Raw genomic sequence first — 13,423 nt, 5'->3', positions numbered from 1 at the left:
GATCACAAGTTCAAGACCATCCTCACCAACTTAGCAAGACCCTGACTCAAAATAAAAAATAAAAAAGACTGGGAATGTAACTCAGTGGTAGAGCGCCCCCAGGGTTGATACCCAGCACCACAACAATTACCACCATCACCAAACACACATGGAGTTAAGGATCCTAAAGGGAACAAGTTATACTTATTCTATGTATACATGATATGTTAAAACACACTTTACTATCATGTATATATGGAAAGAACAAATATTTTTTTTTAAAAATCACACACACACACACACACACTTATGAAATTGAAATTGAAAAATAATCAAAGACCAACTCACACCCTCAAAGTAATTAGGCCCAGATAACTTTTTTTTTTCTTTTTTGGTACCAGGGGCACTTAACCATGGAGCCACACTCCCAGTCCTTTTTCATATTTTATTTAGAGACAGGAGCTTGCTGAATTGCTTAAGGTCTCGCTAATTTACTGGGGCTGGCTTTGAACTCACAATCTTCCTGCCACAATCCTCCTGCCTCAGCCTCCCAAGCCACTGGTATTATAGGCATGTGCTACTGTACCTAGCTGACCCAGAGACTTTTAAAGAATTATTCCAATTTGGAGACTGTGAATGCACAAAACAAGAAAGCTAATGTAATCCTAACATTTAAAAATGGCGCACTGAATCAGCAATGTTTTAAAAGAATATGCCCTAGAAATGTAAAATAAATGACTCACCAAGATTCTGTAGGATAAGTAACTTTTCCAAAGTCTAGTCTAACTACATTCAAAACTATAAAGAAGAGTGAGGTTGGTATAAGCAGTAGCACGGCTAGAACCACACATACTTCAAAGCACTAATCTCCAAAATTTATAAAGAACTTACAAAACTTTACACCAAAAATACAAAGAACCCAATCAATAAATGGGCTAAGGAACTGGGCAGACATTTATTTCACAGAAGAAGATATACAAGTGATTAACAAATATATGAAAAAAGTGTTCAACATCTGTAATAATTAGAGAAATGCAAATTAAAACTACCCTAAGATTTCATCTTACTCCAATTACTCTCTATTATCAAGAACACAAGCAATAATAGGTGTTGGTGTGGATGTGGGGGAAAAGGCACACTCATACATTGCTGGTGGAGTTGCAAATTGGTGCAGTCACTCTGGAAAACAGTATGGAGATTCCTCAGAAAACTTGGAATGGACCCGCCTTTTGACCCAGTTATCCCACTCCTTGGTTCATGCCCAGAGGACTTAAAATCAGCATACTACAGTAATGCAGCCACATCAATGTTTATAGCAGCTCAATTCACAATAGCTAGATTGTGAAACCAACCCAGATGCCCTTTGATAGATGAAAGGATAGAGATACTGTGGTAAATATACACAATGGAATAGTATTTGGCCATAAAGAAGAATAAAATTATGGCATTTGCAGGTAAATGGATGGAATTGGAGAATGTCATGCTAGGGTAATAAGTCAATTCCAAAAAACCAAAGGCCAAATGTTTTGTCTGATAAGTGGATGATGATACATAATGGAGTTTGGGGGTTGGGGGGTAAGAGAAGAATGGAGGAACTTTGGATTGTACAGAGGGAAAAGAGAAGGGGAAGGGGGCAGGAGTAAGAAAGACAGTGGAATGAGACAGACATCATTACCCTATGTGCATGTATGATTACACAAATGGTGGAATCTATGTTGTGTACAACCACAGAAATGAAAAGTTGTACCCCATTTGTGTACAATGAATCAAAACACAGCCTGTAAAAATAAAAAAGAAAAATAAGAAAAGAACTGGAAATCTGGAGAGCCAACATGAAATCCAAATTCCATTCTTAGCTTATATTATATATTTGACCAACTTGAGAATAATATTCAGAGTATCTTCTGGTGGTGTTCTTTTCTGAGGAAGGTTATAAAAGGAGGAAGTATTATTTCTGAATATAATTCACAAAAATGGATTGTTGTCAAAATGCTGACTATTTAACTCTGGGTTTTCACAACACTAGGCATTTCCAAGAATTTAGCCTCTTAGCTCTCCAGCTACAAGCTGACAGTTGACAGCATTGAGTTTCTCATGAGCAAACTGTTCCGTGTATTCATTCCTGGCATCTACCTTAGGGTCTAAGAAATATTAGATACTTAAATATTTTCCTGAAACGACTGAATGAAAGAAGAGTGAAGTTAGAAAAGAAAACTTGAGCAGTTTTTGAATAGAGCTAAGTAAATCTGCATTATCACAACAGTATCCATTTTAGAAGAGATGATGAGATCCAGGGGCACAAAAAAGGACTGTCTTAGTCAAATTTATTGCATAAGTAAAGTATGGAATTTGGAACTCAAATTGGCTCTCTGGCTTTCTGATTCCGAGTATCCTTTGCTCTTCCTGCTCAGGATTGCTTTGGTTAATCTGCACTGAGTATCCATATCTCTGTCCTTTGAACTTCCCACTTTTTACTGTTCCTTACTGCACTGTGGACTATTTATTCCGATCTATCTCCCTGTTCACTAATTCTCTTTACATGTGCATCTAATCTGATATAAAACCTAATGACTAAATTTTAAATGATATATATTTCACTTTTTAAATTATTTGAAACTTTTTCAAATCTGTTAGGTAGTTTTTTCTAGTTTCAAGTTCCTTACTGAATTTTTTAATTTGTTGTAATTAGTTATACATGACAGTAGAATGCATTCTGACACATCATACATAAATGGAGTATAACTTCTCACTCTTTTGGTTGTACATGATGTAGAATCACACCAGTCGTGTAATCATATATGTACACAGGATAATAATGTCCGATTCTTTCCTACCCTCACATCCCCTCCCCTCCATCATTCTTGACTTTATTTCTTCGATCATGGTAAGCTTAGATGTTTTATATAGTCTGTGTCTAATAATGCCAATATTTTATCTTCACTGAGTTTATTTCTACTGTCTGTTACATCCAGTAATGACTACTCAAAGTTTTGTTTATTTTTTTTTTGTTTTGTTTTTGTCCTTCTGTGCCTGGTTATCTTTGCCTGTGTTCTGAACAAGATATTTTTTAAAAAATTATTTGAAAAAATAAACTGATACACATGATGAACATTCTCTTCCACAGAGAACTTTCATTGTCTTCTGCCAGGGTTTGGAAAAGCTAACAAACCAAGAACATCTTAATCCAAATTTTAAATTTAAGGTTCCCTGATTTGGCACATGATGAAAATTTGTGCTACAAGTTCTTGGAAGGACTGAGTAAAACATTAATTCACTCTTACTCTGAGAGCTCAGCTTTTTGTGGTTCCAGCTCCAAGTAAGAGGCTCTATCTTCACCCTTGGCAGAATCCAGATTTTGACGCATACCCTTCAGCCCTATGAGGCATACGCAGAACTCATTTTCAAAGTTGGTAAGCTATGATCAACAACCATGCTTCAAACAAAAGTGGGGTAGGGAAGGTAACTCTGCAGTAGAGCACTTGACTAGCAAGTATGAGACCCTAGTTTCAATCCTCAGAACCACAGTAAAAAATTTCAAAAAGTAGATTTCAAAGAATAGGCTTATTTCAATTGGTTTTCAATTTATTCCAGATGCTGGTAGGAATCTGTTTTTCATATTTTATACAATTTCTTTAGTTGTCCTTAGCAGAATTCTTGGTCCAAATTACCTATGCTGCCATTCTATAAGCAGAATCTTATTTTTTCTAAATAATTAAATGTCTATAAACTGAAAATAAAGGAAATATCCTTAACTAAAAGAATCTACTATAAACCTACTATAAATATCATACTTTATAGTGAAAGAGAGGCACTGCCATCAATATTGTATAAGAGGCAAGGATGTCCACTATCACTGATGCTAGTCAAAATTCAACTGATGATGCCAGACAAATGCTATAAGAAAAGTAAAACAATTAGGAGGCATACACTGTCAAAGACAAGACCATTTGCCTAGGAAGTCTATTGAAAAACTATTAGAATAACCAATACTGTGAGGGTAGCCAAATATGAGAAAAATACACAAAAATCAAGTTCCAAGCAAAGAGTTAACTATAAATTAAAATATATAGAAAGGTTCCATTTATGTGGAAATAACAAAAGTTTAAGTATAACTAAAGTAATATGTTTCAATATTTATATTCCAATAAACATAGAAAACTTGTGCATTTAAATGTAGGTTTCTGTATTATAGATCATTTCCAAAAAGGTAATCCTTTGGAATATTTTTATACTTAATCAAAATAAATAAGCACTCTTCTATGTTTGCTTGCTTATCATGTAACTCCTTACTGCATGACACAAAAGGGAAGGGTGTGCCTTTTTTGTTCCTCATTATATATTCTGTACATAGAGTATAAGATATGTATATCATTGAATAATAATAGTATCATTCAATTTCTGATACTTAAGCTCCTTAATGCTTTTAATTTTGTGTGAAATTCCACTCAAGAAAGGACAAAGGGAATAAGAATGACAACTATTGATCATTAGACCACTAATGATTTCCTCAACCACAGAGCTGTCTCCAGAATCTCATTATAGCTGATACTTTTTCAAGTTTCAAGTTTGCAGTAAACCTAGATCTAGTTACCCACAGGCTTTATACAGACACTTTCAGGTTATAAAGTGCTTCAAACAAAATACCTAATGCATCTATACTTGGTAAATACTTTTCAAATAAGGCCATCAAAAATGTTATACCACAACACAGAAGAAACAAGCCTATTTAAGGGGCTGTCAGTTTCTATTTCCTCACTTGGGTTTAAAGGAAATAAATACCAAGTTAAAAGCACCCAAATCCACTAAAAATAAGGGTTTTAAATGCTTTAACACACAGTAGTTGAAAACATGAGCTTCAATTTTTTTCTTTCTATAACAAAACTTGGATTTCAGCTGACAACAACTATATTAGGTTTCGACTCAAAGCAATTTAGAAATAGACAAGTCAGAAACTTCTTAAAAATAAATTAGAGTTTATAATAGAAATGTTGACAGATGCTTCTTTATAACAATGCCTTATAAGACCACTATATTTTAGAAATGACTTCATCACAGTATGTATGCAAGTGTTGCATATCAAAATATAAGAATGCCTAGTCTATAATTAAATCAGGATCATGAATAGTTCAATATAATATGTTTTAAAGAAAGTATAATGTGACAAGAAAATATACAAAGTTAAAATATAATGCAAGCATAGATTTATTAAAGCTTGTCATTTAGATTTAAACAACAGGAAATATCAACATAAATACCAGAGAGGGGAGTCAACAAGTACAAACTTAGTGTGGCCTAAAAATGATTGATTTCCAGTGAGACTAATGTATACCATAATTACTTATGAAGCAATATTCACCATGAGATGATCAAACCTCTAGACTAAGATGAAAAATATGAAATTTTAAAAATGCATAATTTTTAGAAAGCTTAGTTCTGCTTCTGGAATCCTTGGTCAGCTTTCTGCTGCTACTATTCCTTCTGCTATTACATTTCATGCTATCTTCTGTCTTTGATAGTTACAAGAAACTATTTCTACCAAGCCCTGCTTGTGAACTCTCCACATCTCTATTGTAACATATAATGATTTTCAAAGCAAGCTGAAAATAAAAATGAAAAACAGGGAAAAAATCAAAATGCAGTCTGTAAAAATAAAAATTTTAAAAAGAGGGGGAAAAAAAAAAGCAAGCTGGAGCTAAAAATATGACCTAAACAATTCTACCACCATGGAAGAAAACTGGTAAGTCCTCATTTACTGAGATGCTAAAGCTAAACGAACTTGAATTCACCATATTTTAAAAGAAGGAATACAAGAACATTATAGAAACAATTTTCTATTATAAAGTCACATGCATGCCTCAACATACGAATTATACCAATGCAGAGTTTTATTAAATAATTTACAATGGGATTTGTCAAATAAAACTATTTTCTCTAATTTTATCTAATGAAAATATCCGATCTATTTGCATGAGTATGTGTTCTAGGGGATTATTCGTAATTTGGTGGTTTCAACAAGGAGCAATTTTCCCACAAAGGTACATTTGGCAATGTCTAGGGACATTTCTAATGCCACAACTGGTATGTGTGTGTTGGGGGGGGGGGCTTACTGGTATCTGATAAGTATGTAGAAGGCAGAAATGCTGCTAAAAAACCAACTATGTACAGAACATCTCCCCCAAAACAAAGCATCATCGTCCCATAATATTTCTAGCACTACTGTTAAGTAACCCTGTACTAACTCCTTTGTTTGCTTACTAAGTAGTAACTCCACATAGTTTCTCCTATCTTTATCCCAAGTAAACACTCAAACCACCAACCAAAAATCAGTACTGAACTTAAGGCAAAGAGGAGGGAAATATACATATGACTTCCAAGAACAACTGAATCATTCATTCATTCATTCATTCATTCATTCAACAGATATAGTACACTGTGTTATTGTACATTGAGATACTACAGTACCCAAAACAGACAAAATCTCTGCTTCGATGTAGCTTGGGTTTTAGTGAATTTCAGAGGTTGAACAAATTTTCAACTGAATCAAAAACCTGCAGTACCTGACACAGTCTGAAAAATTGACGTACCTATGAACAAGCTGTTCTACTGATATAACATTCATTCTATTTTTGGAAATGTCTTTATTTTAATGAGCCAAAATAACCTTCTCCGTAGTTTTCACCCTTGAATCATAGTTCTGCTCTCTTGAATCATAAAGAACAAACTCCCTGTTCCACATGACAGCTCTTTACACATTTAAAGACAGTTATCATACATCTCTGAATTTTGTTTCCTAAAGGCTAATACAATTCTACCGGTACTTCAGACAGCTTTTTATAAGACATGATACTTAAGACTGGAAGGAAATGAGTAAAAACACTAAAGTTTTATAAGAATTTAGGCTATTAATCGGTATTTTCTACATAATTTTTCTTTAATGATCCATCCCAAACCTACAATATTGCTTTTTGTAAGAAAGAATATAACATTTAGTAATGCCTATGTACAAAGCAATATGCTTCACACTTTAGATACATTATCACATTGGATAACCATAACAATCCTGTGATGTAAACTGAAGTATCTTCAGTTTAGTTATAAAAATAATAGGTTCAGAAAAATTAACAGAATATTCCCAAGATTCTACCCTTTACCTAAGCCCATGTTGCCTAAAAGTAGTACTGATTTTCATATTTTAATTTGATTATTCAGATTACATTATTTCTATGAGCCAGTTTCAGAATGAAGCTAACCTCAGAGTAGTTTATGCTCACATACAGAAGAATTTTATTCTAGTAAAAATTTCTAATATTAAATGTCATTTAACAAGAATATATGTTCTTTTCCTATCTATTCAACACTCTATATAGTTATAGTGAATATAGTGAATCTGTTTAATAAATTCTACAATAACAAATATTTTAACAAATTTGCTTTTCTAATGAGGAAATAATTCAAGACAATGTCCATTTGGAATTTGTATACTAATTAGATATACTGTAATAATATACAATGCCAAAAAATCTTAAACTCATTCATGGTAGACACTGTAACATAAGGGCAGAAATTAATAAAGCAGACTGGTTTTGTAGCACTGAACAGGTCTGTTAACCTCTCTATATCTCTATATTCTGACCTAAAAATGAAGGAAAAAATAGCACCTATCTCAGACTTGTTGGAGTCTTATAACAGCCTCTGAATTGGCATCGTACTTGTTTTTCTCATCCCTTCCTGCATTTAATTCACTCCCTCTATACAAATCACCAAAGTAATCCTTTCAAAAATAAAATCAGACCATGTCACTCCATGGTTCAAAAACTCCCAATGGCTTTACCACGTTTGAAATAAAATCCAAAGCCTATACAATTCTTCATGATCTAGTCCTTGGCTTCCTTGCTCAGTTGGGATCACCGTACTTGGTTCCTCCATGTTAATGTTCTGTCAAATACTTTAATGGTTCACTCCCTTTCAACTGAGTCTGTAGTTAAATCTCACTCAGATAAGCCTTTCCACATCATTCTCTACTGTCTTATCTTTCTTTTCTTCCATAGCATTGATCACTTGTCAATACTATACTATTTTAATTGTTTCTGTTACTCCCATCAAAACATATGATCTTTGAGAACAGGATCACTATTTCTTTACTGTTACCTCCAGCCCCTACCATTGTACTTAGCACATCATAGTACTAAATAAATAGTCAATCAACTGGCAGGATGGCCAAATACAGTTGTCTAGCAGTGGCCTCTCCTCCACAAACAAACTATTGCATTTCAAGGAAAGTGGGCATGCAACAACTGTGAAACTCAGTAAGGGAGAGGTAGGAGCCCTGTAAGATATGGAGACCTGGGATGACAGTGTAGAGTAGAATAAAACATATCTGGCTACTACAAACCTGGCTCCTTGACCAGGGGACTCCCCTTTGCAAGGGAAAGGGTGAATAAGAGAACCCAACATCAAAACAAAGGCTGCTGTAGTGTAGGCGACATATTGGAGATTTACCCTGCAGACCTGCCACTGACCCTGTGTCACTGTGGGGCCTGAGAGTATGCATTCCATCAGCAGTGGCCTGCCCTGCACCACTGCTTGGTCCAAGCACATGCAAACCATGCCTCATTTGCCACTGCTACTGAATAAATATCCACCATGTTCCACCACTCCCAATCCAGACTGACTGCTCAGTAGGTATTGTGGTTTGGATATGAGGTGTCCCCCAAAAGTTGTTAAAGCAGAAATATTAAAAGGTAAAATGATTAGGTTAGAAGAGCTGTAACTTCATCCATCCATTTTAGTTTGAATGAACTGACCAGGTAATAACTGCAAGCAGGTAGGCTATGGTTGCAGCAGATGGGTTACTGGGGTGTGTCCTGGAAGAGTACATCTTCCCCGTGACCCCCTTTCCCCCTCTTTCTCTGCTTCCTTGCTGCCACAAGGGGAGCAGCTTCCCTCTGCAACACCTTTCACTCATGATGTGATACCTCATCTTGAACCCAGAGCAATGGAGTTGCCTGTCTATGGACTGAGACCTCTGAAACCAAGAACCCCAAATAAACTTTTCCTCCTCTTAAGTTGTTCCTGTTGTTTATCCTGGTCACAGGAACAAAAAGCTAACTAAAATAGTACATACCCCATTGCTGTTGTACCAAACACACATGGGGCACAGAAGTACCCTCTCCTCTATTTGGTCTCCAGAGACAAAAGGGCTCACTGACCATACCACCACATATACTTTGCCCAAAACTATCAATTAAGGCTGAAAAACTTTAAGGAGACTACACCATGGCACCAGCTGGAATCAAAGCCAACATAGCCTCTAAAATTGACATCCTAAGAAGAATTTTCAAAAGAAAGTAATATACTATGAAAGTCAACTTATAAAAATAATAGAGACAACTAATCCACCAAATGCACAAATCTTAATGAAGGGACACAAGAAGTATGAAAAAAACAAAGTAGCATGATGTCTCCAAAGGAACTCAATAACTCTCTAGAAACAGACTCAAAAGAAACGGATGTGACAAAACACCTGGTAAAGAAATCAAAAGAATGATTATAAGTAAACTCAATGAGATTAAGGAAAATACAAAAAGATAAAATTAGGAAGAAAATTCATGATATAAGTGAGAAATACAGCAAAGAGAAATCATGAAAATCAAACAAATAGAAATCTTGGAAATGAACAATTCAATATATCGAATAAAATAAACAGTTGGGGTTGGGCGTGTAGTTCAGTGGTGAAACACTAGTCTAGCATGTGTGAGGCCCTGGGTTCAATAGTCAGCACTGTTTTAAAAAAAGTGTCCAGGAAGGGGTTGAAGATCTCAACAGCAGACTAGAGTAAGCAGAAGAAAGAACACCTAATGTTGAAGACAGGTCTTATAAATATCCCAGTCAGACAGACAGACAGACATAGAAAAAAGGGAAAGAAAAAAAATAATAGAATATAATCACTGAGACTTACAGGACACCACTCAATGATCAAATATTCAAATTTGTAGGGATTCCCAAAAGGTAAAGAAGAGGAAAAGGATTTTTTTTAAAAAAAAAAAACCCAATATCTAAAACAGTAGAAGAACTAGAGAGAGCAATGTTCCTAAGACTTCTTTAGTCACTAATGAAGTAATACTGATAATCACGCACTCTACAAAAGGGAATCTGTATTTCTTTAAGCTGGAAAGACTCTAATATTGTCATTATTCCATCTGACTCCCCAAAATTCATGTCATTTTTTACTCATTTGTTTATTCAGCCAACAAACACACAGTGAAACTCAGCTGCATGCCAGGAGCTATCTGCGTGTTCAAGATGAAAAGAAAAAGGCTTGGTCCCTCACCCTCAATGAAGGAATTCAAGGGTTTGTAAATGGCTAATGTTAAGGGTTATAGAAACTCTAGAAAGGAAATCAGTTGTTTTAGGAAAGACTTCATGAATTCATTCTACTAATTCATCTGCACTAGATTATTTGTAATTGAAAGAATATGCCAAAAAATAATTTACCTGATAGTGGGCCATTATAGTTTTTTTGGTGACTATTTTTTCTGATTATTTAATGATACTACAAGTACCAAATATGTTTTATTTACAGAAATAAACTTTTGCTTTTAAGCACTATACCTAAAAGCACTAGGCCCCAAGATAGATCTATTTAAGTTCACAGCTGTATCACAAATGGAAGAATTGACATGCATGGCTAGATCTCAAGTCTACTACAGGACTATTAGTTCCATATAGGAAACTAAACTGACGGAAAACTGAATAAGGCAGATTTTTTTTCTTTTAGAAAAATCTGCCTGACTATGAAGTATAAAATGAATTATTTCCCATTTAATTTACTTGTAATGTCTTAACATTTTGTAGCAGAAATGACTCAGCAAAAGTTCCTGCCTAGGCATTAAAAGTAGAATACCACACCTTATAGCTTAAGTCAATGACCAGAGAGAACTTAGGCATCTTTCGCACTTGGGCTCCCTATCTTCCTGCTATTTCACTTAAACAAACTACTCAATTTCCCACAAACTTAAAGTAACCCCCACCCTCTTCCCTTATATATACTGCTGGTTGCCACATTCTTGTGCATGCTGTCCTTCTCTCTCTCTCTCTCTCTGCCTGATCTGGTGACAGAGGGCTATCCTCCATACCCAGGATCTGTAAGTAATAAATCTTTGAACTTATTTCCTATTGTGATGGCATACTGAATTTGCATCTTCCATTTGAAGAACCAGGGGCTATACCAGGCCAGATTTTCCCTGGAATACAAGGGTGAACACAAGGTCAAGCTGCCAGCACCACAGTAATGGCCAGGCAGGCATAAACTGGATGTGGGTCAGACAAGAGTCACAAAGGTATCTGCCATATAAACGTATTTCCCATACGTATTTCCCAGCATGGGCCAGGTTAAAGTATCCTTTGAAAGATGAGCTGTAAACACCCACATCTAGCAACCCTTGCTTTCCTGTTTGGGCAAAGCTGCTAGCCACTTTGATAATGTAACCCCAATTCAACTGGGGGCCTCAGAACACATGTTTAGTTTACGTCTATATACTTGCAACTACAATTGGGAGTGTGGTATAAACCTGCATTTTATTCTGCCATATAAAAAAAGAGGTCCATTTTATTCATACTCAATTACAATTACTCAAGTTCATTTGAAATAGAACAGATATTATAAAGAAGTGGTTCAGTAAAAGCTAACCTTTTTTATATGTACATGCCAGTCCTTTCTTACACTTAACAAAACACAGATTTCCAAGTTCTAAATATAGATTTACAAAGAAATTCTGACCTAGTATAGATAAGCCTACTACATAGGTATATGGCTATGACAAATTCTTATACATACTAGATGTGAACAAAAGACAAATTAGATAAGGAATATAATAAATCTCTTCATTAAGTAGAAAATGAAAGGAATTTTCCAATTACAATTTTAATCACTGTATTTTGCTATAAGATAAGGGTTGTACTTGTTTCAGGAAACCACATGTATAATAAAAAGATAACGTTACACTAACATTTCTAACCATTGACAAAGTTTATTCTGATCATTTTACAGAAGAAGTAAATAAAGGGCTAAGAATAAAATCATTTTTCCATTTTAGAGTTCTACAAATGTGGTTTGATTTCCTTAACTAAAATTAGTTATGTAGTTTATTTCTATGCTTTTTATTAAAACACACTGGCAGAAGGACAGTCTTTTTCTCTGGGTCACTTGTAAATAAGTCAAAGGACTAAGTAGCAGCCATTGGCTCATTCAATAAATATAACGAAATTGACCAAGGTTATACAGTAAGGTAGTAGCAGATCTGGGACTATGGCCAGATTTCCTGGCTTGAAATCTAGTGCCTCTTTCTGACAAGATTACAGTTCTTAAATTAAAATGTATTTTCCCAGAAAGATGAAACAAAGGATGCATTTTAGGATACCAGTTAGTGGCACTTGGGAAACCTTATATAGCCCCCAAACCCAGAAATTGCTTTAGATGTTTTGGCTAACTAGGATATATAGATATAGTGGGCAAGAGTCACTAAAATAATCATTCCACAAACAAAGAGAATTCAGAAATCTGCAATAGCAATTAGCCCCTAGTATCTTACTGTTTCTGTGATCTGATGTCCATTTCCATGGAAACAGGAAAAGAAGTGAGAGGCAGCCAAGAGAAGAGATGTCAGAACTTGTCAGGTTCAGTGGCTGGGGCTGAAAGCTGAAAATACCATTTTTTTTTTTAAACAAACAGCATCAGCTGACTTCTGGCACATAATCGATTCCCAAGTTAGGCAATGTCAGCTTGCTTACAGAGGCATAAAGCTAAAGAACAGGCTTGGGATTTGGTTTTGTTTTTAACAGCTTAGATTAAGGGGCAAAAACACAAATTAAAATCAAAATGTACAATATTCTAAATTTCTAAAATTTAAGAATACCACAGAATTGTTTCAAATTTCACAAAGTAAAGGGAAGAATTTCTTGCTATGATGAAGAGCACTGCCACAGAACACTGAGTAGAATGAGTAGTAAAGGGTGGAGGTATGAAAGACTCTGCAGACAGAGGAAGCAGCTCATATAAAGGCCAAGACAAGACAAAGGTTGGCCATTTTAAGGTAATGCAAACACACTAGAGAGCACTCAGTGTGGGATGAGGGGTTATCACAGGAGGCTTTTCCAGAAAAGGTGACATCTAAGCAGAGAAGTGAAGGATGAGATGGAGTTTCAAAGAGTATTTCAGCAAGAAGGAAAAGCAAAAGTAAAAATCTTGCTAGAGTAAGAGAAAGCAAACTGAATTCAGGAATATTAAACTGCTTAGGTCAGTTGGAACAGAGTAGGAGTAGGGGAATGCACCATGATCAGATCAAGAAGGCCTGCTCTCCCAAGTTAGATTTTGAACTTTTGTCCAGAAAACCAAGTACCACTAAAGAGTCTAAAGCAGGAAAGAAACATGATGGGGGAGCGGGGA

The 13,423-nt window shown here is 35.3% G+C and overlaps 1 protein-coding gene across 2 annotated transcripts in view; it reads right to left on the bottom strand.

The window, feature by feature from the left end:
• The window catches only part of Nubpl (NUBP iron-sulfur cluster assembly factor, mitochondrial), a 202,779-nt gene that overhangs the window by 77,937 nt on the left and 111,419 nt on the right, over positions 1–13,423 (bottom strand). Inside the window, exon 1 of one of the 2 annotated variants that reach the window (XM_047539926.1) lies at positions 12,570–12,660. The exons of the other annotated variant lie outside the window; for it this stretch is intronic. The gene's annotated coding sequence lies outside the window, so the exon portion shown is untranslated. Of the gene's footprint in view, positions 1–12,569; positions 12,661–13,423 lie in introns of those variants that run through there. 2 annotated transcript variants of the gene reach the window in all.

This window comes from Sciurus carolinensis, chromosome 2, assembly GCF_902686445.1.
Source record: "Sciurus carolinensis chromosome 2, mSciCar1.2, whole genome shotgun sequence".
Taxonomy (NCBI): domain Eukaryota; kingdom Metazoa; phylum Chordata; class Mammalia; order Rodentia; family Sciuridae; genus Sciurus; species Sciurus carolinensis.
This window is presented reverse-complemented; position numbering and strand designations above follow the sequence as displayed.